This window comes from Erinaceus europaeus, chromosome 1 (genome assembly GCF_950295315.1).
Source record: "Erinaceus europaeus chromosome 1, mEriEur2.1, whole genome shotgun sequence".
Lineage (NCBI taxonomy): Eukaryota > Metazoa > Chordata > Mammalia > Eulipotyphla > Erinaceidae > Erinaceus > Erinaceus europaeus.
The window spans coordinates 14,762,902-14,789,427 of record NC_080162.1 but is presented as its reverse complement, the minus strand read 5'-3'; the positions used below and the strand labels follow the sequence as shown (position 1 = coordinate 14,789,427).

The following is a 26,526-nucleotide window of genomic DNA, read 5'->3' as shown; positions in this document are numbered from 1 at the left end:
AAGCATGGACCCAGGGTCATTGTGGGTTGCAGAAGGTGGGAGGTCTGGCTTCTGTAATTGCTTCCTGCTGAACATGGGCATTGACTGGTCGATCCATACTCTCAGTCTGCCTCTCTCTTTCCCTAGTAGGGTGGGTCTCTGGGGAAGTGGAGCTCCAGGACACATTGGTGGGGTCTTCAGTCCAGGGAAGCCTGGCTGGCATCCTGATGGCATCTGGAACCTGGTGGCTGAAGAGAGAGTTAACATACGAAGCCAAACAAATTGTTGAAGAATCATGGACCCAAAGGTTGGAATAGTGGAGATGAAGTGTTGGGGGGTACTCACTGCAAACTCTAGTATACTTCTGCTTTCAGATATATATTTGCCCTGGTTTATGGATACCTGTGAACATATGCTCTATCTCCTGGAACCTTGTCTATATCTAGGTTTTGGGACTTTGTTAGTAAGTGAACCACCTGGGATGGAATTAGAGAATACTATGAAAGGAAAGGTCTCACCCGAGTGATGAAGCTGAAGGGTTGTCGTTCCACACCTGAAGTAAAGACAACTTTTATGAAACATGGGTGTTATGGAGATCTGATGCTAGCCTACTCAAGTTGGTTCCAGGATATTTTCTTTTCTTTATACCAGAGCACTGTTCAGCTCTGGTTTATGGTGGTGTGGGGGATTGAACCTGTAACTCTGGAACCTCAGGAATCTCAGTCTATCTACCTCCACCCCCCCACCCAGAATATTTTCTTAAATGATGCATTTGTATTCTACATTCAGCCTTTCTGTAACAATAGCATTCAGTTGTTCATTTTGAATTTGTGTCTGGTTAACTTTATATAACTACTGGTTCACTGCACATTGGTGACCTTATGTTTACATTGTTTATTTTTTAATTTTTTTCATCCTATGTCAGGAACTTCTTCATTTCCTAATTATTTCCTAAAGTGATAGAACCAAGATACAGCACCGATTATAACTTGAATTAGACAACAAGCATCTCCACTGCAGAGGCCTGTTTAGCATCTTGACAAATATCTGTATTTTCGTAAGGATTTAATTCTGTCAAGTTATAAGACTCTTTGCCTAGTTACTGATCTTACATTTTTCCAGTGCTTAATCCAACCTGTTTTTTTAAAGTTCAACTGAAGACCAGAGTAAAAGAAAATATTCTTTCTTGTTTAGTATAATGTACAATTTTTATACTAGTACCTCTTAATATAATTTTCCTAAGCTGGCCGTTTTGTCAGTTTTCTTTTCTCAACTCAGGTTTCCTCCACATTATAACTTGGACAACGTTATATTGTTAAGATTACTAAAAGCATCATTGATATTGATAGCCATATGAGTCTTTTCTTTAGCCTTTTTCTTTCTCTTAAAATATAAAGACCTATGAAAATAATCCCAGTCCTACTTTAAAATTTGGAATTTCCTTAATATGACTTAATATTGTTTCCACTCATGCAGCTTTCAAAGGAGGACAAATGTGGTCACTAAGCCTCTAAGAGGTAACTGGCAGAAGCCTCTGGATACAGGCAGAATTGAGAATTCAAGATGCTGCCACTAGACTAAAGCATTTCCTCTAGTGGAAGTAGGGACAGGAGGGGGAATTCCTATTCCTACATTTCGTTACACATTTCTTGAGGACAAAGACTCTACTTATTAAGAGACTTTAAGTAGAACCAGGGTGACACCATGCATGTCATAACCAGTGATAGTGATCATGGCAGCTTATTCTTTTGTGTGCATTTCAAAACAGAGCAACTTCTAGAATGTACTACTATAGTGATGGTGACTAAGGAGTGTGAAGACAGCACTGAGGGCAGGAAAGAAAATCTGCTTTATTAATGTGTGATTGGCCCAAACGATGGGAAAGTGAAATTTGAATTGGTATATTAGAGGGGAAATAAACAATTCTCTTTTAGATTTATGAGCCTTATTTTTTAATCAAACATTAAAATGAAATATAAATAATAGGTCAATTTGAAAATCTGTGGTTGGGAATTGATTGCACCTCACTTGCCCTGCTATCTCTTCTCCAGTAAAGAACATACCTTGGGAAACAGGGCTGACTGGTGACAGACATTGACTAAGAAGAAAGCACATTATCTCATGCTACTTGTCTTAGGAAAGAAGCTTTACCTCAAGTAGGGAGAGGGTCACAGGAGGAAACTGCCTCTGCCTTGCATCTTCTGCTACCCATTGTGGATCCCAGGGGGACTGGTAAGGTCAGGTGGCCTAGGGAGTTTGCTTCCAAATAATCAGCAGTGGACAATGGGAGACCTATGCCCAGCTGACATAATTTTGATTTCCCGAGAAATATCTGTCCTAGAAAGCATTACTATCTACGTCTTTATTTTACTTTTTAAAGAGAGTCAGGTGAAGTGCCAAAAAATATCACCATGGAAATCAGCACATTAATCACCGTGGAGTCCTTGGAAATTTCAGGCTTCAGTTGTCACAGAACAGCAGAGCTGGGTGTGGTTTGGGAAGATACCATCTTGGGACAACAGAGCTCTGGGGGAAACCTTTGTCTGATAATTCTCTTCCGGTGTCCAACAAGTGAACTTGGTTATGTTTCAACCTCCATCCTCACCCTGTGTGTCTGATTCTCTCTCTCTCTCTCTCTCTCTCTCTCTCATTCATTGCTCAGCAATAGCTAACCCTCCTTATTTTGGTGCCACCGTTCTTTCCTGATCATGAGCCTTGGCTCTCTCTGGTGTTCCTCAGTGTCCTTTCTCTTCTGTCCAACCCTTAAATGGTGCTGTCTAGCCTAAAGATCCTTTCTTGTCCTCTCCTAGTTAAGAGAATAAGAGCTTGATGCATTTAACATTCTTTCTTCATCCTCCCATCATCTCACAAAGTTTTCCAAACTCCAGTTCTTACATAAAGATTCCGTTGTCTTTCAGAAGGAATTCTGTGAGAACACTTGCTAAGTCACTCACTCCTTGAGTTTTAGACAAGATGGGTTTACAAAGCTGCCCTAAGGTTGCACAGCTTGACCGAAGTCCCCATGCAAATATTAAAAGCAACTTGAAGGAAAGGAGACAGCAGGATTCCCAGCAGAAAAGTCTGGAGCCAATGCTCAGGTCATATTCTCTTTACGTGGATATTTTTGAATTATCCGTATTATATACATTTCCTGTTTGGTTATATGTGCACTGTGGAGTCCACAAAGTCATAGCATCTTGGCAGTATTTTTTTTAAACATTTTATTTGTTTATTAATGAGAAAGATAGGAGGAGAGAGAGAGAGAAAGAACCAGCCATCTTTCTGGTACATGTGCTGCCGGGGATTGAACTCAGGACCTCATGCTTGGGAGTCCAGTGCTTTATTCACTGTGCCACCTCCAGGACCACAGCATCTAGGCAATTTAGTGAAATTCTCCCCAACATTCTGTAATCCTGCCAGAAGCTTCCCATGGGTGCATCTTCTCTGTGGCTTCTCCCGCCTGATCCAGTCAGCAGTGTGTGTTCTCTCCCACATAGACATTTGTTCTCCTGCTTGGGGAAACCCACAACTATGAGCTAGAGCTGAAAGCCAGGGACTAGAAGCACATTTCTAATTGACAAGCTTTATTTTAAAATGCACGAAATAGGCTTCAGGTACCAGTATAGTTTTCTTGCTCTAATGCTTAAACAAAGAAATTCTTGTGTCTAAATGAATAGGATGAGTGAAAATGAATTTTCCATTTTGCCATAGTCCTACTGTAAGGCCCTGTCATAAGGAGTGTATGTAGGAAGCTTGATGAATGCTACTATTTTTATCTTGGCCATTTGGCATTCTGCTTCTAATTATTTAATTTGCAAAGTATACTTCATGCTGCAGTGCTTATTTTTTCTGAGAAAAAAATGCAGGGGTATTTCTTACTGGTGAGAGAATGTTAACATTTTAGTAGGCAACTGTAAGCTCACATCGGAATAGCAACTGATCCTGTTGCTGATGGTTTATATGGTACTTGTCTTGGGACTCTGCTTAGATATTTGGGGGGAGGGAGTGGGAGGAGATAAATGATAAACCATTTTACATAGTGAAGGGGGTGTAAAAGATGCTCCAAGTGCAAAGCAAAGTGTTGATATTTATTTTAATATTTATTTAATTTTTTTGTCCTCACCCAGGCTTCACTACTCCAGGCCAACTTTTTCCTTCCTTCCTTCCTTCCTTCCTTCCTTCCTTCCTTCCTTCCTTCCTTCCTTCCCTCCCTCCTTCCTTTCTTTCTTTTCCTTTTTTGTAGTACCAGGGTACTGTTCAGCTCTGGTTTATGGTGGTATGGAAGACTGAACCTGGGACTTTGGAGCCTCAGGCATGAGAGTCTCTGTGTAGCCATTAAGCTATCTACCACCCCACTTTTTAAAAAGATAGTTAAAAGACTTTTTTTGTATTAGTTATTTAATAATGAGTAACAAGATAGTAGGATAAAAGGGGTATAATTCCATATGATTCCTACCACCAGAGTTCTGTATTCTAGCCCCTTGATTAGAAGCTTCCCTATTCTTTATCCCTTTGACAGTATGGACCAGACTTCTTCATGGGAATGCAGAAGGTGGAAGGTCTGGCTTCTGTAATTGCTTCTCCACTAGACATGAGTGTTGGCAGGTCAATCCATACCCAAAGCCTGTTTCTTTCTTTCCCTAGTGGCACAGGGCTGTGGGGAGGTGATCATTGGTAAGGTTTTCTGCCCAGGGAAGTCAGGATGGCATAATGGTAGGTCAAGACCAACTTTTTCAGATAGAAAGAGATCGTTCACATGGATAGTGCTTCTGCTGTGTCAGGCAAACAACTCATATTCCAACTCACCTAAACCCAACCCATACTCCATGCTGAAGGATGCTTCTGTGCTGTTAGCTTTCCCCCTTTTTATCTCTTCTTTGGTCTCTTTCACTCTTTCTTTTTCTTTCTGAAAAAAAAAAAAAGCTGACTTGAAGTGGTTAAGTCCCTGTGATGATACACAAGTACAAAAAAATGAAATAAAATAAGATAGAAGAAAGGAAGAGACGTAGGGACAGAATGACACCATAACAGTGAAGCATCTCTAAGCTATGTGGTTTGCAAAACAAGCTTCTTCCCAGGTGAGCTATCTTTTTTGGCCCTAATAGATTTTTTTAAATATGTTATTTATTTAGTAATGAGAAGGACAGGAGGAGAGAGAGAGAGGACGGGAGACCATCAGACATCACTCTAGTACATTTGTTGCTGGGTATCAAACTCTGGACCTCACACTTGAGAGTCCAGTGTCTTATCCACTGCGCCACCTCCATCCAGACCACTCCTTAATAGATTTTAAAAAGTTACTGAGATTTTAGTACTGTCAGGCTGCCTTTGACATAAAGAAGTAGGACTCTTATAGCAGCTTCATGGAGTTAGCAGAAATAATGAGTCAAGGATATGTTGGCCAGAAACAGTAACAGATAAGTTAATGGTTGTGACTCACAGTCGCATAGTTCAATTTCTCTCATAATACTGTGTTCGGGGTGGAAAGGAAATTATCATGTATAGAGTATGTTGTCCAGCCTCCCTTCGGAGGATGGAACATTCTCTACCGTTGTTGATGCAAGTTGAGGGCAAGGTCCTATGGGGGCCCATAAAGGGGTCTATTGTGTTGTTCCTGATAGAGATGACTGGTAACAATGGAGAGAGTGACTTATTTGAGGTCTAGGCCCATCATGTCTCAAACATACTTCTAAGTAATAATTCCTACATCTTGCCCTTTAGGTTTCTTTGTAATTTCCCACAATTTTTATTATTTTTTCCTGTTGATCATTCCTTCTTGGTATTGCTTAGGAAGAACCAAAGCAGGCCCACCTACATAGACAGTAGCCTTTATTGCCAGCAGCCTCAGCTTATATTCACAATACAAAGATACAAACAAGAATGGGCCAGTAGGGAATTCTTCAGATGTTAATCTGTATGGACTTTGTCGTTTCTTGTCTAGAATTTCATTTTCAGCATCCAGGTGTTGATTTTGAAGCTGAGTTACTATCTCTATATCTTGTATCTATCTCCATATGAAAATTCTTCTAGGGGCCAGGTGGTGGTGCACCAGGTTGAGCGCACATAGTATGAAGTATAAGGATCCCGGTTCGAGTCCCTGGCTCCCCACCTGCAGCGGAGTCGCTTCACAGGAGTGAAGGACTTCAAGGGAGTCACTTCTCTCTACCCTTCTGTCTTCTGCTTCCCTCACAATTTCTCTCTGTCCTATCAAATAATAATAATAATAATAATAATAATAATAATAATAATAATAATAAAATCATAAAATGGCCACAGGAGCAGTGGATTCATAGTGCAGGCACCGAGCCCCAGCAATAACCCTGGAGGCAAAAAAAAAAAATTCTTCTAACCAGAAGCTTTCCTTTGTTAGGTGTTTATTTATTTTGGACAAAGTGACTCAACTTCTGTTTTCCTTCCCACATGAGTAGACCTATACAAATTGTTTTGTTTTATTACACCATGCCCTTGTACTCTAGGTGGACTTTGAGTGAACATAAACTTACAGGCTTTTCTTTTAGCTTGGGTCTGTTACTATAATTATTTATTTTTTTCTTTTGCCACCAGGGTTACCGCTGTGACTCAGTGCCTGCACCATGGATCCATAGCTCCTGGTGGTATATTTTTTTTAATAGAAAAAGAGAAAATGAGAGAGAATGGGGAGAAAGGGAGAGAGAAAGAAAGACACCTATAGCTCTGAGTCGTTGTTTGTGAAGCTTTCCCCCTTGCAGATGGGGACTGAGGCTTGAACCTGGGGCCTTGTGCCTGGTAGTGTGTGTGCTATACCAGGTGTGTCACTGCCTGGTCCCTACTATAACATTTTTTAAATATTGGTATTGATTTATGTGTGTATATAAGAGACTGAGAGGGAGCATGTGTGTGGGAGGGAGAGAACGGGAGAGAAAGTGCAAGAGTGAGAGATAGAGTACAACATAGTCATATGCTGTGCTGGAGAGTTCACCTGGACTCACATATAGAACCAGCATACTATACACATTGAAAGACCTCCTTCTTCTTCTTCTAGCGTTTGCCCTTCTTCTGTAGCCAGTCAACAGCGTCAGGTTGAGCCTGATGTAAAGTTTCGAGACCTCCTTTGAATCTGGAGAGGTGGCAGTCGTTGACTATGTGGGTCATAGTCTGTCTGGAGCCGCAGGGGCAGTTCGGGTCGTCTCTGGCTCCCCAGCGGTGGAACATAGCGGCGCACCGGCCATGGCCTGTTTGATAGCGATTGAGGAGGGCCCAATCATAAGCGTCAAGCTGGGTTGACGCTTGCAGGGGTCTGTGATGAGGTGTTTGTTCTTTACCTCAGCTGACTGCCAACTCTCTTTCCAAGAGACTGGAACAGAGAAGTTCAGTGTAGGCGTAGGGGACCAGATTGGGTGATGAGATGTCAAGCGTTGGACAGGGTGGGCGAAGATATCCGCGTATATTGGCAGGTCCGGTCGAGCGTAGACGTGGGAAATGAACTTAGATGATGCCGCATCCCGACGAATATCTGGCGGGGCGATGTTGCTAAGGACTGGCAGCCATGGAACCGGGGTGGAACGGATGGTTCCAGAAAGACTTCCTGAAGCACTATAAACCTTTTTTTTTTTTTTTTTTTTGCTACCAGAGTTATTGCTGGGACTTGGTGCCAGTACTACAAAGCCACTGCTCCTGGTGGCCATTTTTCTTATTTCTTTTTCTTTTTTCCCCTTTTATTCAATAGGACAGAGAGAAATTGAGAGAGGAAAGGCAGACAGAGAGGGAAAGACACCTGTAGACCTGCTTCACTGCTTTATTGCTCAAGAAGTGTCCTGGCTGCAGGTGGGGAGCTAGGGGCTTGAACCCAGATCCTTGTGCAGGTCCTTGCACATAATACTATGCATGCTTAACTGGGTGTGCCATCACCCAGCCCCCTCCATTACAAACTTCTTTAAGGAGAACGTGTATGACTTGAGGGATGCTAATTTTTCATCCATAGGAAGTGAAATAATTCAATCAAAAATTTCATGGTATTTTTCAGTTAGTTGATGAAAGCTAATCAACATTTTGTCCAAGGCCTTTGATAAGTGATAAACATTCAGATGAAGTAGACACTCGACCAGGTGTGCCACTGCCTGGCTGCAACACTTAGGGAATACCTGAAATTAACAGTTCCTCAATATTTTAGAAAAACAGTCACAAGTTTTCTGCTTAGTTGGTTCAGCTGACAGTACATCATCTAGATGCCACAGCGTTACCACTGGACCTGATTTTTCTAATGATGCTATTAGAATATTGTACAGTTGATCAAAGAAATTGATGAAGGACATATGTGTGTGTGTATCAATGAAGATAAGTCATCTTTTACTGTGACAATAGTATCTAGTCACTGTTCCACAACTGAATCCTCACCATCCACACTCTCTAGTCAAGCTCCTTTTAAATTTAATATTTAACATAGAAAAGTTCAATTCACCAGGGGCCTTGGGACTTCCCCATTGTGCCACAGGTTGTGATGTGTCTTTTCACACCTCGAGGCTGGGGAAACCCCACACTGGGCAGAGAGCCAGTTTTAGACCCAGAAGCTCATTAAGGAGATTCAGAATATAAGGAAGGCCAAAGAGACAATTACAGGAAGGAGAAAAAAACTGGCAGTCTGGCCAAGTTGATAGTTATCTCAGAAAGAAGCGTTAGGGACTTGGGGGGCGGGTGCGGTGAAGAAGTGATTAGGGTTGAAAAGATGTTGGCTGGCATATGTGGACAAGGCTTTCATGGCTGACAACCTTGGGGAGAAGATAAGGAGCTGAAAAGTTGGTTTATGAGTTGTGCTATACAGTCAATCTCAAAGCCTCTGGGTAACACTTAGGAGCAAAGGTCTTAGCTGTTAAAGGAGATCTTAGCAATCATCTGGTTTATCCTGACTATATGAACTGCAGGAGCTCTTTTCAGAGCCTCCCTGGCCAATGGCTGGCTGATTTCCATCCCACCCTGTGATGCTGGAATGCCTGTTGTTGGCCACATACTGATGATACAACCATCCCTGGACCAGATTGTGTGATTAATAAAACGGTTCTTACTGTCAGGATGAAATTGTTTTTCCTTAATCTCAGCTCGAGTTTGTCCCTTTGATATGCAACAGCTCTCTCTCTCCCCTCCCCCCTCTCTATCTCTTATGAGGCATAGCAAATATTTGAAGAAAACTCCCTTTGATATGCAACATCTCTCTCCCCTCCCTCTCTCTCTCTCATGACGCATATCAAATATTTGAAGAAAACTAACCGTTATATGTTGTATGCTTTACATTGGGTTCTAGTTCTCCCCCGCCAAGATAGCATCTGAGTTTCCCTTTCAGTATGCTGAGCCTATCAGACACCTCAGCTTCCTTCACATTCCCAGCTTTCACTGCTGAAGTTGCCCTTTTCAACTGACTTAGATGTGGAGTTCCTGGATGAAACCCAAGTTTGGGGATGGACCATGATTTCCTGTATGGGTTCAGTCTTGATGAGATTACTTGCTTTGTTAGAGGTGGAGCATGTCTACCACAGTGAAAGTTCCATATGGACTTCAGGTGTGCACTCTGCTATTGGATGAAAGAGCCTACAGATGGCTATTGTTTACAACTGATGTTGTTACAGTTAGTTGTGTTCTGGCAATCTGTTTTATTTTTAATATTTCTGGTCTCTATTTATTGAATAGAGGTTGCTGGAAATCTAGAGGATAGGGGAGGTACAGAGCTAGAGAGAAAGAGAGACACCTGCAGCACTGCTTCACTACTCACAGAGCTTTCTCCCTACAGGTGGGGACTGGGGACTCGAACCCAGGTCCTTTCGCATTGTAACTTGTACATATATCCAGGTGTGCCACCATGTGCCCCACAATCTGCCTGTTGTATTTTCCCCTTTTTGATTGAAGGCTATTTAAGTCTCCACCTGTAATGGCGATGCGAATTTGGGGCTTATTTATTAGCCATTCTGTTAATCTTTCTAAATTGGTAAATTTAGATTGTTGATACTTAGTATGGTTATCGACATAGTTGGATTGATATCTGTCATATTAGTTACTTTTTCTATTTGTTGCCTTATTCTTTGTTGTTGTTTTTTTATCTTCAACTTTCTTCCGTTTGTGTTTTTAATTGAGTTTTTTGGTTTGTTTGTTATTTATTTTTTATTGCCACCTGGGTTATTGTTGGAGTTTGGTGACTGCATCATAGCTCTGCCATTCCCAAGAGCCCTTTCCTCCTCCTTTTCCCTTTGAGAGGAGGAGGGGAAGATAGAGAGGGAGAGAGAGAGAGAGAGAGAGAGAGAGAGAGAGAGAGAGAGAGAGAGACCTGTAGCACTACTCCAGTACTTATGAAGTCACCCTGCCCCCACCATGGCTGGAGACTGAACTCTTGAGCCTGGATCCTCTTGAGCATGGAACCATGGGCACTCCGTCAGGGCCTCCACCACTCAGCCCCCTTTAGTTGACCATTTTTCATGACTCCACTTTTCCTGCTTTCTAAGATACTGGTTATATTTTTTCAGTTACTGCCTTAGATTTTGTGATGTATTTTTTATAGGTAGTCCAAGTCTATTTCAAATAATACTGTAACACTTTATGGGTTGTATGAGCACCTTATAATAAATAAACAAGCCTAATCTCTCCCACTTTCCCTCTATCACTAGCGCCATTCACTGCACACACACACACACACGAACATAAAAAACCACATCAATGAATATACACATATCTCCTTAACCTTCGTCTAACATTTCTTGTATGTCAGTTATATTAGCAACAGGGTTTCTCAAATTTTTGTTTTGTTGTAAAGAGGTCTCTATTTCTCCTTTATTTTTGATGGGTAGAGGACAAGCTTCCAAGCTGGTGGTTTTATTCTCTGAACACTTTAAATATTTTGTTTCACTTTCCAGTTGCTTGTGTGGTTTCTGAGGAGGTGTTGAATATTATTATCTTTTTCCCCTTTATTGGGGGATTAATGTTGTACATTTGACAGTAAATACAACAGTTTGTGCAGGCATAACGTTTCTCAGTTTTCCATATACCAATACAACCCCCACTAGGTCCTCTGTCATACTTTTCCCGGACCTGCACTCTCCCCCATGACCCACCCGGAGTCTTTGACTTTGGTGCAATACACAAACTACAGTTCAGGTTCTACTTGTGTTTTCTCTTCTGATCTTGTTTTTCAACTTTTGCCTGTGAGTGATATCATCCCCTATTCATCCTTCTTTCTAATTTATTTCACTTAAAATGCTTTCTTCAAGCTCCATCCAAAATGGGCTGAAAACAGTGAAATCACCATTTTTTAAAATAGCTGCATAGTATTCCATTGTGTATATAGACCACAACTTTCTCAGCCACTCATCTGTTGTTGGACACCTGGGTTGCTTCCAGGTTTTGACTATTACAGATTGTGCTGCGATCAACATATGTGTACACAGATCGTTTTAAATGGGTGTGTTGGGTTCCTTAGGATATATCCCCAGGAGAGGAATTGCAGGATCATAGTGTAGGTCCATTTCTAGCCTTCTGAGAGTTCTCCAGATGGATATCACTATCTTTATTATCTTTAGTCCTCCACTTTCCTTGATGAAGAGTTCTGTCCTCACCCCTCCTCACACTGTCTTCTTCGGGATTTTTTTCTTTTTCTTTGACTGTAGTTTGGAAATGATTTTCCCAGGTGTAGTTGGATTTAACAGTTTTGTTTTTGTCATGACAAAAGAAATACCTCAACTGGCCTGGCATCCGTCTAACGTGCCTGAGCTTGCTGGTCTGTTTCCCAGTTCCTCTCCTCTCCACTCTTCTCCCCTTCTCTTCCATCCACTTGCTTCACCTCCTCTCCTCTTTTCTCTCCCTCGCATATGAAATTTTCTGTTTTAATAAGCAAAAAAAGCTTTAAAATTGGTTTTGTTTTGTATTTTTCAGTGTTTATCCTGATGGGTGTTTTCTGAGCTTCTTTGCTCTTTAGTTTGGTGTCTGACATGAATTTTGGGGACATTTTCAGTTACTGTTTCAAATATTCTATTTCCTTTTTCTCCGTCTAGCACTCCTATATTATATGTGTATATATATTACATATGTTACATATATGTATGTAACCTTTTTATCGTTGTGGTTATTATTGTTTTTGTTGTTGCGGTCGTTGGATAGGACAGAGAGCAATGGAGAGAGGAGGGGAGACAGAGAAGGGGAGAAAAAGATAGACACCTGTAGACCTGCTTCACTGCCTGTGAAGCGACTCCCCTGCAGGTGGGGAGCCGGGGGCTCCAACCAGGATCCTTTTCAGTTGTCTCCCAGACTTTTGATAGTCTTTTCTGTTTATTTTTTCTACTCTTTGATCTTTTCAGTTTTCAATTTGGAGTTTCTACTAAGATATCCTCAAGATCAGCGATTCTTTCCTTAGGCATCTTCTGTCTTCTCAGAAGTCCATTGAAGATATTCTTCTCTTCTTTTCTACATTAATTTAGCTTTCTAGTTATTATTTTAGCTCCTTATTATGATTCCCATGATTTTTTCTGCATTGTCCACCTGTTCTTTACACAGTCTGTTTTATCCATTCTAGCCTTGACAATAACACAAGGATCATAATCATCTTAAATCAATGGCCTGTTAATTTCAACATCCCTGTCATGTCTGTTTCTGAAACGTGCTCTATAGTCATGCACTTCATAATGAGGATGCATTCTGAGACAACATGCCATTCAGTGATTTCTCTATTGTGCAAACATCATCAAGTATGCTTTCAGTGAACAGCATGTATGACTTTGGTTCCTATATATTGCAAGGTATGTTGACAAAAACTTTACTATTCAAGGCATGATCGTTTCTCTTCAAATTATGATTTTGTTTTTATGATTTTTTTTTTTACACCAGAGCACTGCTCAGCTCTGGCTTATGGTTGTGTGGGGGATTGAACATGGGACTTCAGAACATCAGGCATGAGAGTCTCTTTGCATCACCATTATTCTATCTACCCCTGCCCATGATTTTGGTTTTTAGTATACTTTTTTTTTTCCTTGAAGCTGAACATGATGTGTTAGACGACAGGAATTACTTTTGCAATGTCTTTAGTAGTGCTGCGGGGAGGTATGGGGACAGGTGGGAGATGCTCTATTGTCATATGATTAAGTCTCAGTCTTTTAGTGAGCCAGTGTCTTGGAACTGTAAATGTCTGAAGTTTTCTCAGGTTTTTTTTTTAATGTCCCATTTACACTCAGCTTTATGAACTCAGACAAGTTAGTTTCACTTTTTCTTTGTTTTTTCAAATCTGCATAATTATGATTAATTTTTTTCCTCCTAGCATTTTAGAGGTTGGTGCCATTTGTTTAACATTCTAGTCTAGTTTTTTTTTCCTTTCTAGAAATAACTTGCTTTTTGAATTACTTTTTATCTTATTTACAGCCCTGTATCTCCCCACTGAAATTAAGGTCTCTGAGAAGCATTGACTCTGCTGGTCACATATGATATGTCTCTCTGCCTTCTCATTTCAAATAGCAGTGATTCTCTGTCTTGAATTTCAGTGTCTTCTTAGTGATAATTGCTCTAATGTTTCCCATTTGAAAATTGTTCTGTTTTAAACATATTCTGTTTGTTTTATTTTAATGAGAGAGATGCATAGAGAGAGATACAGAGACGCACAAGAGCACTGCATAGCTCTGGCTTACAGTGCTATAGGAGACGGAACCTGGGGAATTGGAGCCTTAGGTATGAAAGTCTTTTTGCATAACCACTATGCTATCTACCCCACTCTAAAAATTGTTCTCTCTGGTGACCAAGATGAAGGAGGCAGTCTCATTTAGCTTTATTCTAAAAAAAAAAAAATAGCTTTTGAGTGTAAATATTTGAAATCAGAAATATATGGACATATTAAAAGATGAAAATAAAATCATTTGCTCCATCGAATTGTATGTTTGATCCCAAGTCTTTCTTCATCTGGGAAGCATGGAAACTTGGCATAGCAAATTAGAAGACAGATATTTTAGCCATGTTTGTCCTGGGTATAAAGAATGTAAAATTGGTCCAGCCCCTGTGGAAAGCAGTCTTGAGAGACATCAGAATGCTAGAAATGAACCTACCTTATGACCCAGCAGCTCTTCTCCTTGGGATAGAGTCAGGGGAAACAAAAACACCCATCTACAAAGACCTCTGCACACCTATGTTCATAGCAGCACAATTTGTAATAGCCCAGACTTGGAACCAACCCAGATGCCTAACGGCAGCTTAGTGGATAAGAAAGTCAAGTCGGGGTGCGTGTATACAATGGAGTACTATGCAGCTGCCAAAAAATGAGATCTCCTTTGCAATCTTGGTCAGAATGTGAAGGTAGCATCTTGAGTGAGATAATCCAGAAAGAGAAAGACCAATACCACATGCTCCCACTCACAGATGGAACTTCAGAACAAAAGAGGGATAGTAAAAAAGCACTTGAGTTGAAACCTGGACTGGGTGTGGTGTGCTTCATCAAAGCAAAGGAGCAGGGAGGGAGTGAAAGGTATGGGATGAAGGGACATGGGAGTGGTGATGTAAGACGGGGAGGAGGCCCCGGATTCGGGGAGTGAGTACCTCCCGGACACCTATCAAGGAGACATGAAAGGTTGTGCCTATGTGTCAAACATTATACTTTAAACTATTTCTTTAAATGTTATATTTACTTTATTTTAATGAGAGACTTACAGAGAGAAAGACACAGAGAGAAAGACTAGCTCTGGCTTATGGTGTTGCTGGCCATTGACCCTGGGACCTCAGAAAGTCTTTTTGCATAACCATTTTGCTGTCTCCCCAGCCCTGTGAACTGTTAACCCCCTAATTAAAAAACTAAAAAGTTGAAAGGAATGTTTTATCTTTTTATTTTATAAGATTTTCTTATATTAACAAGCATACAAATTGTACACAACAACCATATTTTAGAAAAAAAAAACGCATGTGTCCATTGACATTTTGGATGACTACATTAATTTTTTTCTATGAAAGGTGGTTTATTTTAAGTTATTTAATATAATTAAATATTATTTTCCAAGTTATAGCACATCTGTATCTAGGTACATTTTTGAATCCTTACCACTTTTTCATCTTTTCACATCATTGCTGCTGTCATATCATATACGATCTTAGCAGAATAAGAGTACATGCTTAAACTAAATTGCCATAAAATAAGTTTTATTTTGATTCAGGAACTGCATGGCTCTTTTCCTTTAAACAGCTTCTTTCTTTGTTGTAAAGATTTATTTATTTTTATTGAGAGAGAGTGAGAGTCCAGGAGACCACTCAATTCTAGGATACTCAGTGCTAAAAACCAAAGGTGGGATCTCTTCCATACAAGTCCTAGCTAGCCCTGCTGCTATGCTGTCTCCCTGCTTGTTTGCCCAGGACTTCAGGAGCGGACTATGCAGCCGCTCTTAACAACTAATGAGTGTAGGCGGGCTGTGGCTAACTAAGGGGAAATAGAGAAACTTTGAGTGGTGAACCTGAAGAGCCTCAATGTCTTCTTTGACCATAACTGAGGTTGGATTTCTCACCTTGTGGACTTGAGAATAGCTTGTTCAGCTAAGGCTGGGGTGGGGGGGGGGGCAGCATGGGCTAGAAGGATAAGTCTCCTTAAGCATTTTCAAAGAACCTCACAGTGAACTATAGAGAACTGGGAACTGATAAGAACGTGACACTTTGGCTAGTGAAATAAACTTACTAGTAGAATAATGCTACATCAATATTCAGTTAATCAATTAATGACATAATTAACAGGAACCTAGCACATGTGCTAGTAAGGACAGGGACAGGTTAATGAGGATACTTTGGATTCATAGAAGACAAACTAGGTCTTAAAGAAGAAGGGGTTATCTCACATAAAAAACAAACAAACAAACAAAAACTCCCAAACAACAACAATAAGGTTAGTATCAGAGTTATTTAATTCAGTGACTCAACAATGATTTTCTTGGCCCCGGTTTCTGTTTTACTATTTTCAACATGTTCTCCTTTCCCTAATTTTATGTCTTCCTGGTTACACGGTGACCATTGGTGGCTCATAGCCTCACCTGTTTTTGCCAGAAATATCTCACTTTGTCAATTATTAAAGAGGAAAACTTTCCCCGGAGGGCTTTAGCAGTTTCCCCTGGGAAATAAAATGATGATGACTGGATTAGATTAGTTATGACTGACTCTCTAGACATCTAAATGGATCACTGGACAGATGGTTCAAGTAAGAATAGTCAAGAGCAGGGTTCAGTGAACAAAGAACTGTGGCAAATGGTTGTAGGGCAGAACACTGACACTATCCACTGCAAGTTTGTTTTTTTTAATGGTTGTATACTTTCTTAATCTCATTTAGTATTATGTAGAACCAGAAGAAAAAAGGTGACAAGATTTATAGCATGCTTTCATTAGGAACAAGATAGAAATACTCTTCATGAACAACAAAAATTAAGAGCTGCTTCTCGTTAAAAAGAAGAATGACAATTTAAGCTCTTAATTAACATATAGAATTAAGACAAAGCAGCTATGAATATAATATTGATTATCCAGGTGCCTTTACCCCCCACCAGCATTATGAATTGATGGCTCCTGGTGTCCATTTCTCTTTTTTTTTCTTTCTATTTTATTGGATAGGACAAAGAGAAACTGAGAGAGGAGGTGAGATATAGAGAGGGAGAAAGACAGACAGACCTGTTCCACCACTTGTTAAGTGTTGCCCTTGCAGGTGGGGAATGGGGGCTTGAACCTGGGTCCTTGTGCATAGTAATATGTGTGTTTAACCAGGGGCACCACCGCCCAGCCTTAGGGTGCCTTTTTCAAAATTTTCCCTCTCTTCATTTTTGTCTTCCCGGTTAATGAAGTTTAATTTCTTCTGCCACTGTGATGCAGATTACCGAGACAGAAGCATCAGCCAGAGTTATCACGTTAATCTCATTGACACATATGCACATTTCCAGTTTTCCTTGCTGTCAATACAGTTTGGATCAATCAGCAACAATCTTCTGGAATAGCCCTTGTTTTTTGACACAAAGGAAAAAATGTATTAGAAGACAATTTCCTAGGTCCTCCTTTCCCCTTTCTCTCTCTCTGCCATAAAAATAAATGCATATTAGCTCCCCAGGCAACTTGTGGTGAAACAAGGTAGGAAGATACTAAATCAGTATCTCAAGCCTAGAATTACCCATTTTCAAGTTTCTGTTTACATAAGATTATTATATTGTCCTCATCGCTTAGCAACTGGATTTGGGTGTTTACAACCTAAAACGTACCAGGTGGTAGGAATGCAATGCACACACATCCTGTCATCTTTCTCTTCCCAGTACTGTAGCTGTACTTGTATTCTGACTTCAGAGCCTAAATATAGCCATAACTATATAGACATCCTTCCTTCCTCCCTTCCTTCCTTCCTTCCTCCCTCCCTCCCTTCCTTCCTCCCTTCCTTCCTCCCTCCCTCCCTTCCTTCCTTCCTTCCTTCCTTCCTTCCTTCCTTCCTTCCTTCCTTCCTTCCTTTTTTCCTTCCTTTCCAGTATATGTTGGTGCAGGGGATTGAACCTAGGATTCTGAAGCCTTAGACATGAGAGTCTCTTTGCATAACCATTATGCTATCTCCCCAGGCCATCATCACTGTTTTTATTTATTTATTTATTTCATAAGACAGAAAGAAATTGCTAGGGGAGGAGGAGGTAAAGAAGCAGAGAAAGAGAGCTACTTGCAGCACTGCTTCACAGTGACGCTTCCCTCTGCAGGTGGGGATCAGGGGCTTGAACTTGGGTCTCTGAGCATTGTAACACCCGTGTTCTACTGGGCGCGTGCACCACCCACACCGTCCAGCTCCACTGTACAGTCTTTCAACTTTGTCTTGCTCAGATTCCTCCACTCTTATCTGCCACCTACACCTTATGGTCTACTTGGTTTTATACTTTTTTCTATTGTCACCAGAAATATTGCTGGGGCTCGGCATCTGCATGTTGAATCCACCTCTGCTGGCTGTCATTTTTTTCCATTAATTTTTTTTTGGGGGGGGCATTGGGGAGTCAGGCAGTAATGCAGCGGGTTAAGCACAGGTGGCGCGAAGCACAAGGACCGGCATAAGGATCCTGGTTTGAGCCCCCGGCTCCCCACCTGCAGGGGAATCACTTCACAGGTGGTGAAGCAGGCCTGCAGGTGTCTGTCTTTCTCTCCTCTTCTCTATCTTCCCCTCCCCTCTCCATTTCTCTCTGTCCTAACAACAATGACATCAATAACAACAATAATAACTACAACATTAAGACAAGGGCAACAAAAGGAAATAAATAAATATTAAAAATTATTATTTTTATTATTCGATAAGATGGAGATAAATTAAGAGAAGACGGAAGGAGGGAGGGAGTGGTAGAGACCCATAGTGCTGCTTCACCACTCATGGTTCAGTAAAGTGGAACTTTCATTTGAAGTGAGACTCTCATGGTCTTTGTGCATCTTTGTTCAAAGCCAAGGTGACACCTTGGGCGTATTAATGCTCATCACTGACTTTGCCATAGTCTCCCTGGGTCATCTCTTTATCTAGAATCCCTAATGCTTTTTTGTTTTTTTCTTTTTCCCCAAGCACAAGTGCCTTTTGTGGCCACAAGATGTAACTCCAATACAGTACTTTATACCAACAACTGTGCGTTTTCCTTAAGGTAAGTGTGGGTGGCCCCTTCATTTCTTTTCTTGTTTCCATTTTGTTTCTGTAAATTTGCCCTCCACTTCCCCCCAAAGCACATGCTGTCCATGTAATCTGAATGGCCATTTAGAGGAAAGATCAGAAGTTTGTTGTTTCATTACCAGCATAAATCAAAACTTTGTGTTCGTACTGCAATCCAAGTGAGTCCAGGAATAGCTTTGGGATTGCTAAGTGTCTGGAGAGCACTGACTACACAGACATGTTTTGAAGCAGGCTATAGTTTCTACAGCTGTTAACAGTTCACAGAAGAATGGCAGCATTTATATCCGCATTTAAAATGTGCATGACTTGCATTGCACAGAAGTCAGATTGGGATAGAATCAGATTTTTTTTTTCTTTCTGAAACTTGGCCAGGAAAGTCTTCAATAACTAGAGAAATTCTTTTCACTGCTGAAAGCAACATGAAGGACATTGTGTTATTATAATTGCTTATAGTTCACTATGAAAGTTTTCTTTGTATGAGTGAATGTACGAACTGTACTGTCTTGTTTTTATTTATTCTGCATTCTTTATTTAATGTCCTTTCCTTTTTCCTGACCAGAAAGATTGTTATTTAGCCCTTCACAAAGCTGAAATAATGCAGTGTGTTAAAAAAATGTTAGCAATTTGAAGAAGTTATAAAAATTTATAAGTTGGCTGAATACTTAGGAAATTTCTGCATATTTTAATATAAATAAGTAATGCAAATATTTGTTCTTTGCATTCAGAGGCGAGTCTCTTGTTTTCCAGAAGGCTCTGGTATTTACATTCGATTCATTTGAGCACATTGAGATAGTGGAAGTCTCTCACCTCTCAGATGAGGAGATTTTCCACCGTCATGTACCAGTGAAGTCAGTTTAATCTGAGAAAACTTCAGCCTTGAGTGTCCCTTGGAGAATAGTAGTGCTATCACTAGTCTCTGTACCTCATGACTGTCATCTCTTATTTATTTATTTATTTTGGTCTTGTTGAGACTTTAGCCGTTAGCTTTCAAGGTGAGAGAGACAGAGGGGGATAACTAGGAAGTCTTAAGGAATATTTGAGAGATAAAGAAGGATATCCCAACAAATATTACACATCGCCTCATAATGCTTTGTCGACAAGTATTGGCCACGATCCTTGAGTTCTTTAAGCTGCTAACAACAGTCACGAGCGTCCTGTTTGGGACCCATCTGAATTTTGCTGTTACCTTGTGCCTCACTAGGGGTTGTGTAAAGTAAGGAAAAAGTCTGTCTTTGCTCAGGAAAAGGAATTGCTTAGGAATCAAATTAGTAGTGTTTTTTTTTTAACCTTTTAGAAATTTATTTATTCCAAGATTAATGTTTTACAGTGACAGTAAATAACAGTAGTTTGTACATGCACAACATTTCTCAGTTTTCCACACAACAATACAGACCCCCCCAGGTCCTCTGCCATCCTTTTCCAGCATCTGAACTCTCCCCTGCCCTCCCACCTACCCCAAAGTCTTTTACTTTGGTGCAATACACTGACTCCAGTCCATGTTCCGCTTAGTGTTTTCTGATCTTGTCTTTCAACTTCTGCCTGTGAATGAGATCATCCCATATTCATCCTTCTGTTTCTGATTTATTTCACTTAACATGATTCCTTCAAGTTCCATCCAAGATGGGCTGAAAATGGTGAAAGTACCATTTTAATAGCTGAGTAGTATTCAATTGTGTATATGGACAAAATTCATAGTGTTTGTAGGGAGAAAGGTCACTAAAACATGACTTTTCACTTAAATTAAAGGGGGCCTACTTGACTGAGACTGTCAACATGGCATTTTTGTTGAATGTATTTATGGTGTTCCATATACTGCATTGCCTTGTTTAAAAGCAGAGATAGTGTCAACAGCATGGCCAGCAAAGGGAAATGCAAAAGTGGTTTGATTGGAGGAGATACATAGGCCAGAGATAAAGTGGAAAAGAAATGGCATAACTAGACTTGTGTATTGGTCTCTTCACACACTGAGGATCTTTGGCAAATACCATTTTATCACTAAAGACTGGTTTTGTTTAAAAAAAATGAAGGGGGTCAGGCGGTAGGCAGTAGGTTAAGTGCATGTGGTGCAAAGCACAAGGAGTGGCATAAGGATACCAGTTCAAGCCCCAGGCTCCCCATCTGCAGGGGAATCCCTTCATAGGCAGTGAAGCAGGTCTTCGGGTGTTTATCTTTCTTGCCCCCTCTCTGGCTTCCCCTCCTCTCTCCATTTCTCTCTGTCCTGTCTAACAATGACAACATCAATAACAACAACAATAATAACTACAACAACAATAAAAACAACAAATGGCAACAAAAGGGAAAATAAATATATTTTAAAAAATGAAAAATGAATATTATCCTGATATGTATATCATATTTCTTAGTTTCGAAGATGGTTACTGTTTGGTTTCTGCCTTCTCAGAGTCATGGAACTCTTAGAAGTCAGAAAGTTCTAAAGACTCACTCTCAAGAAAAACAAACTTGCATATGAGCATGCAAAAAATTGCCCAGTGTTTCTGGCATTACTAGCTCCCTTGTAATCAGTCTTTTTAGGTAGATGGAGGTCATCAAAGGCTAGTAACAAAGGAGATATTTGTAGATCAAGGCAGAGAGAATGACCGGCAGCAAGCCTAGCAGGACTTCTCCAGCTGTAGCTAAAAGAACAGAGGACAGTGCTTCATTAAGGTGGGAACTGGTGCTGGGAATCACTAGACGCAGAGATTAATCCACAGGCTGAGTCCCATTTGGAGACTCGTAGACTACTGAGCAAGGAGTCAAAAGAAGAAATCAAGAATCATAGAAGATGAGAGTGGGGGTCGGACGGTAGCGCAGCAGGTTAAGCGTGCTTGGCACAAAACGGAAGGACCAGGGGAAGGATCCCGGTTCTAGCCCCCAGCTTCCCACCTGCAGGGGAGTCACCTCACAGGCGGTGAAGCAGGTCTGCAGGTGTCTATCTTTCTCTTCCCCCCTCTCTGTCTTCTCCTCCTCTCTCCATGTCTCTCTGTCCTATCAACTATCCAACAATCAATGACGACGTCAACAATAACAATAATAACCATAGCAAGGGTACAACAACAAGGTCAACAAAAGGGGGAAAATGGCCTCCAGGAGCAGTGGATTCATAGTGCAGGCACTGAACCCCAGCAGTAACCCTGGAGGCAAAAAAAAAAAAAAAGAAGATGAGAGTAACTAAAACTGGACTAGACAGTGTAGCCTGGGTTTACAGAAAACCCAGTAACCAAAGTAGAGGTAGACATGAAATTATAGGGAGTTGGCGGTAGCGCTGCAGGTTAAGCGCAGGTGGTGCAAAGTGTAAGGTCTGGCTTAGGGATCCCAGTTCGAGCCCCCGGCTCCCCACCTGTAGGGAAGTTGCTTCACAGGCGGTGAAGCAGGTTTGCTGGTGTCTTTCTCTCCCCCTCTCTGTCTTCCCCTCCTCTCTCCTTTTCTCTCTGTCCTATTCAACAACAACAACATCAATAACTACAATGATAAAACAAGGGCAACAAAAGGGAATAAATAAATATTTTTAAAAAGAAATGAAATTATAAAGGAGGACTTTATGACTTCTTCCCTTTGATGGCAATGTTTAGTAGATGAGGTGCTCAGATGTACCAATAAGAAGAATCACATGTATCTTAAAGACTATATAAAATGTAATTTTATGTTCATGGTGAGATGAATGTAGTTTTGAAAAGTAGGAATCCAAAGATTGAAGAGATTCTTGTCAAGTAGGAAAAGATCAGTAAATTTTTGAAATATCTTCATTAAAATGAGTCTGTACATTTCTGAGAATCTTTTTCTCTAAATTTCCTGAACAGTATAGCTCCTAGGTGTTCATGATACTTTTAAGTGGCTGTGTTGTATGTATATGCCATGAATGTGTGTGTGTAGCACAGAAACATGGAATCACGAGAGAAGAAATCCTGAGAGATGGGAAGCACCTGCTTTGGCTAGGGATCATCCTACCTGGCTTTATCACTCCTACTTTCCCATTAACATCTTTATGTACTTATTTATTTATGTATTTTAATTTTTTATTATCTTTATTTATTTATTTATTGGCTATAGAGGCAGCCAGAAATCAAAAGGGAAGAGGGAGATAGAAGAAAGAGACAGAGAGATGCCTGCAGCCCTGCTTCACCACTCATGAAGCTTTCCCCCCGTAGGTGGGGACCGGGGGCTCAAACCTGCTTCCTTGCGCACTGTAACATGTGCGCCCAACCAGGTGCGCCACCATCCAGCCCCTATTTACTTATTTATTTTGCCTCCAGGGTTAACACTGGGGCTCTGTGCTGGCACAATGAATCCACTGTCCTGGAGGCTATTTCTACCCCTATTTTATTGGATAGAACAGAGAGAATTTGAGAGACAGAGAGAAAAAGAGACACCTGAAGACCATTTGTGAAGTGTCTCCTGACTTTGACTTTGCTGCAATACGCCAACTCCAGTTCAGGTTCTCCTTGTGTTTTCTCTTCTGATCTTGTTTTTCAACTTCTGCCTGTGAGTAAGATCTTTCTCCTCCTTCTATCTCGGTTTTTATCTCTATCCAAAATGACTGGGTAAAGAATAAATAAATAAATACACACACATACATATTATTATTCAGGTTTCTGCCCACTCTCTGAGAATATCAGCCTACGGAGCTGTAAATGCTTGTGTATGAAATTGGTGGTCTCCCTCTGCAAGGAAGTCAAGGTCACGTGGCACCTTCCTGGCTTACTGCGGCATTAAACATGAGGAGTGTGGGTGAAGAATGCTTCCAAATAATTCTTAGCCCTAGAGCTTGAATCACCACAAACTTTCAGAGCCATTCTGCTGAGGTCTCATATAATACAGAATAGGATAAATTGTTCCCACTGCATCCTTTTCAAATTCCTGGCACACAGAGTCAGTGAATGAAGTAAGGTGGTTACTTTACATTGGTTGAGTTGGGAATGGTTTGGTATGTTGCAGTAGTAACTAAAGCAGTTAAGCAATGACTTTTTTCCCCTCTAGTTTAGCTGTATCTGTTCAGCAGGACCTGACTTTCTGAAAGGGAAGAGAGGGAATTATTATTGTCTAGCTAGCTCTGATAGGTGATAAGATTATCTCATCTGATCATCTTAGCATTATTACATACCAGGTCAGTACTGTCACCTGTATTTTATAGAGAAATAAAACTCAGAGAAACTAACTTCCCTAGGTTCATACAATTAGGAAACAAACCCAGTTGTTTTGAAGAGATTTTAAAGCAGAGACTAATGACCCAGAGCAAGTAGTTGGGTATGTTAAGTCAATGAAAATTGTCTATTCACTCTACAGAAAAACATAAAATGGTGATTTTTTCAATGTAAGCAAACACTGAGTATCAATTGTATGTCATAATTAAAATTTCTCAGAGTCTGAGAGACTGCTCATAATGTTTTTTGCAAGATCATTTGATTTAGTCACCTGTATTCTATATAGGAGTGAAACCATCTGGTAGTTGTCCATCATTTCTTTACTGATTTCACTAGTATATAATCTCTAGTTCCCTTCATTTTATCTCAGATAGTAAAACCTCATCTTTTTTTATTGTCTACCATCAATACCATCAATACTGTCTCAACAAGCCAAACAACCTCTAATGAGCTGGTCATCTAAACTGGCCTGATTGGTTTGTGCCTAGATAAAGTGGGGGGAAGAAAGGAGGAAAGAAACAAAAGTATTTATTTCTTGTGAGGAAACTGAAGTCAAATAAATCTAATACAATGCTATAACTCTAGTATAAATTTAATACAATCTAAACCCAAGCTGGATTTCTCGAAAGTATAATACACAAGATATGATCATGGAATTTGCTTGGAGGAGCAGGAAATGTAAGAAAGCATATTCCAAGAATTTGCTGTAGATCCCAAATCAATGGAGGGGGTTCAAACTTCTAATAAGCTTTCCAGTTAATTCTGCTGTGTTTTAAGGTTTGAGGATACCTGGGGTGAGATGGGATGACCAAGAAAACATTCTGGACCTAAGGAATATTCATTAATTTAGGAATTATTCTTTTTTTTTTTTTTGCCTCCAGGGTTATTGCTGGGGCTCAGTGCCTGCACCATGAATCCGCTGCTCCTGGAGGCCATTTCCCCCCCTTTTGTTGCCCTTGTTATGGTTATTATTGTTATTGTTGACTTCATTCATTGTTGGACAGGACAGGGAAATGGAGAGAGGAGGGGAAGACAGAGAAGGGGAGAGGAAGACAGACACTTGTAGAACTGCTTCACCGTCTGTGAAGTGACTCCCCTGCAGGTGGGGAGCTGGGGGCTGGAACCCAGATCCTTATGCTGGTCCTGTGCTTTGCGCCACGTGTGCTTAACCCGCTGCACTACTGCCCGACCCCCAGGAATCGTTCTTAATTGGTCTGTTAATTTAAAGACACATGAGCATTAAGAACTTGTATCTGAGAATTACCCTCAGGGTTAGTGCTAACTCCAGCATGCATTCTTTCTTAGTCTTAATTCTGAACCTCTTTTCCTTATTGTATCCACAAGGACAGAGTTACATTATTCTGCCACCAGAAAAAGGATGTTTCAATGTTTGCTTTTCCATGTCATTTTTCATGTCATTAAAATTAATTTCGGGGGCCGGATGGTAGTGCAGCGGGTTAAGTGCGTGTGGCGCAAAGCTAAGGACCAGCGTAGGATCCCTGTTCGAGCCCCTGCTCCCCACCTGCAGGGAGGTCGCTTCACAAGCGGTGAAGCAGATCTGCAGGTGTCTTTGTCTTCCCCTACTCTCTCCATATCTCTCTGTCCTATCCAAGAACAGCAACAACAACAATAATAATAACAACAACAATAAACAACAAAGGTAACAAAAGAGGAAAAATAGCCTCTGGGAGCAGTGGATTTGTAATGCAGGCACCAAGCCCCACAATAACCCTGGAGGCAAATAAAATAAAGAAATAAAATTTAAAAAAACTAATCTCAGAGTAGAACTGCTAAGCATGTGACAGTAATATTTGAGAACTGTAGGAAAGTTGCTGGGTTGATAAGTACTGGTTTAGTCTGGCCAGTCCCGGCGAAATTGGGCAAAAGTGAGAGTGGAATGAGGACATCTTGCTATTTCAAGCTGATGTAGATTGAATATCTCACTCTCCCTGGAGTTGTGTGCTTGTATAAAGGGTCCTTTACAATAGAGTAAAAAAAAGAAAGAGACTGAATGTTAGGGCAGAAATAGATTTCTGAGTTTGTCAGAGCAAACTTTATTTTATAGATGAATAGACTAGGTCCCACGGAAAGAAAATGTCTGTAACCAAGCCTGACTCTCCAGCTTCCGCTCTGTGTGCTCTTGGACAAGTCAACTGTGAAAATTATAATATGTGCAAAAAATCTGATGCCCTCTCTAAAGTGCAGACCAATAGAAATGGTTATTATTATTATTATTTGCTCTTTTAAAGAAGAGTAAATGAAAGGCGAATATACAGATGAAGTCTCAAGCAAAGGACTTGGCAGTAATTCTAAGGCTTCTTGCCCAGTGTTGTTTACTATTATCAGCTACTGTCACGGAGCTAGTTAAGGACGAAGTCAAGCCCAATCCTGGACCATCTGTCTCTTTACAGTGTTCAAGGCATCCGTGGAGTTCTAGAGCTCAGTCACAGCAGATACCTGTGTGTTTCCACATTACCAAATGCTATTTTAAGACTCTTGCAGAAGAGCCCCAGGACAATGGGCTCTGGCTGGCTGCCTCCAGTCGCACAGTCTGTTCTCAGGGGTGTGAGGCCTCTGTGCTCTGGCTGGCTGGCTGCGCCCCAGGCAACCCTGAGTCTCTGACCTCCTTGCTGTTCCTATGTCCCACTGTGGCAGGAATAGGGGTCTGAGGGCTAAGGTCTCCAAGCTACATTATCCAGAGTGTTGTAATAACAGGGAGGCCAGGGTGAGGGTACCCAAAGCAAACTGCCTGGTTTACTGGTCATGGGACCTGGTCAAATTACTTGCTTCTGA

General features: G+C 40.8%; 1 long non-coding RNA gene across 2 annotated transcripts in view; it reads left to right on the top strand.

Moving 5' to 3' along the window:
* Positions 1-2,055: 2,055 nt before the first annotated feature.
* Positions 2,056-26,526, top strand: part of LOC132541708 (uncharacterized) — a 47,395-nt gene continuing 22,924 nt past the window's right edge. For both annotated transcript variants that reach the window (XR_009552808.1, XR_009552806.1), the window contains exons 1-2: positions 2,056-2,211; positions 18,494-18,569. This is a non-coding gene — a long non-coding RNA (uncharacterized LOC132541708). The remainder of the gene's footprint in view (positions 2,212-18,493; positions 18,570-26,526) is intronic.